The sequence below is a fragment of the Sciurus carolinensis genome, unplaced genomic scaffold, assembly GCF_902686445.1.
Source record: "Sciurus carolinensis unplaced genomic scaffold, mSciCar1.2, whole genome shotgun sequence".
NCBI classification, from domain to species: Eukaryota; Metazoa; Chordata; class Mammalia; order Rodentia; family Sciuridae; genus Sciurus; species Sciurus carolinensis.
In genome coordinates, this window is record NW_025920666.1 from 18277 (window position 1) to 20451 (window position 2175).

Consider the following 2175-nt stretch of genomic DNA (forward strand, 5'->3'; position numbering starts at 1 on the left):
AGGAATGGTGTGAATATATTGGACAATGAGTGTTAGAACAGCATTCTCAGTGCTGTGGAAATTGATATCCATTAAAATTTTCCTACATTTTCAGTCATTGGTGAGGAATCTCAATAAGCATTTGGTGCTGCCATGCAGACAGGCCCCTCACCAATGCCTAAAAATTCAAGACAATTTTAAAGGACGTCAATTCTAACAGTACTAATAAGTACTAATAAGTATCTTCAGGTCCTGTCTGATATGTCACTGGTTGCTCTCTTTTGACAAGAGAAAAATCTTCCTAGGACCCCTGGGACTAAACAATGTACACCTTTAAAGAGACAGTGTGAAATGTGGAGGACATATCCCACCACCATGGAGGGATTTTTGGACAGTTTAAATAGCACCATTATCACCACCCCACAGGTCACTGAGAAATTCACCTGAGGGACACTATCAAAAAAGAGAATATAAATGATCGAAGGAAGAAGTATTCATATCTATCCAAGTTTCCACATAATTTTGGGATGACATGCAAATAAGGTCAGAGATGGTTTACTGACATTAGTTGGAATGGAGCTCACTGAGAGAAATCACTAAGTGTACCAAATTGCCTAGGGCTCAGTACAGAGTAAACACCGGTGTGGAAGTCTGCCCACTGACAATACCCACAGGGAATTGATCACAGGTGGGATAGGGGTGCTCACCCACAGTCCTTGGAGAACCCTAAGCAATGGTGGGGGATGGGAGATTAAGGATAGGACCCAGAAAAGACTGAGAACTCCTGGGTGAGGTTTGCACAAACATGGGACACAGAAGACTGAACATTATTGGTCAGGGTAGCTGGCTCACAGGACAGTTTATGTCCTTAGTACTCATGTAAATGTAGCTCTCACTCTTCTCAGTTTTCACCTCTTCTGATGTGACATTGGTGCTAATCTGTGGCCTCATGGAATCTTCTCTGCCTTCTCTACTCCTCAGTGTCCTCTCCCCATGATGGTCTGGGAACAGTGTCCTGCAGTGTCTGGTGTCCTGCCCAGCCTCTCTCCTTAACTCCCATACAGTTTGTGATGTCATAAAGACCTAGGGGGAGGGGCAGACACAACTGTTTTTGCTACCAAGGCCTTGGAGAGAGTGTGGGGGCACTCAGGACTGACTGTGTCCCCCAGGGTAAGCTTTCCTTGAACCTAATGACCTCTGCCTCCACTGGCTGCATTCAGAGGTCTGAAAAGCCTGGCTCCAGTTCAATTTCTGACCCTATTGTCCCTGAGTTTAGGAATGTCTGGTTTAGGGCTGCTGTCCCAGTCATCAGGAGTGGGGTCACATTGTGACTGTGGAGACTGTGTAACAGAGCCTCTGTTCCCCATCCTGTCCCTGCTGGGACCAGGGGCCTCTTTGCCCCACCTTGTTCATAGGGACCCCAGGCTTTGTCTCTAACCCTGGTTTAGTTTTGCTCAGTCTGGAATCCATGGTCTCACACTTCTCCCCCCCACCCCCCCATATTCTCCAGCCCTTACCTGGCAGGGCACACTGCTTAGTGCCTGGCCCTGCTGGAACCCCACCTAGACATGCTCTACTAGTTTTGTGACCCTGACAACTCGAGTCCCACAGGCTCCTGTGAGGTCCTCATTGACATGTGGGAAGAAAGTTCACCACAATACCTTGATCTTTCCTTGTCCCTCGGTCACCTCAGCCAGGGTCATCTGTGACCAGGCAAACCCTGACCCTTCACCAGTCCCGCTCTGGTTCCCCAGTAATATAGCCAGGGGCATTACTTTCTGCCACCATGCCTCCCCCACAGACTGTGCCAGGGTCTGTGGTTTTAAAGGATGGTGAAATGCCTAGGCCCTTGGGGAAGGAAAGGAACCCTGTGTGGATGCAGGACAGCAGCAGAGCTGTGGGTGTCTGGTGCAGATAGGCCCAGGTGCTCTCTCCTCCTCACTTCCTCTTCCTTCCCCCTCTGAATTTCTGCATTTTACCAATTACAGCAGCCTCTCATCCTGACTTAGAAGTCACAGCTTGATCAAACTGGAAGGTCTCTTCTAATACTCTTATGTACCATTCAATTTATATGAAATAAACTTTATTAAAGATAAATTCAGTACTTCACTTAGTGAAGCTGCCCTGAGTGAAGATGTTTCCTTCCTGAACTGCTGGGGGCAAATGCAGGTAGCAGGCCTCCTGGGAGAACCACTC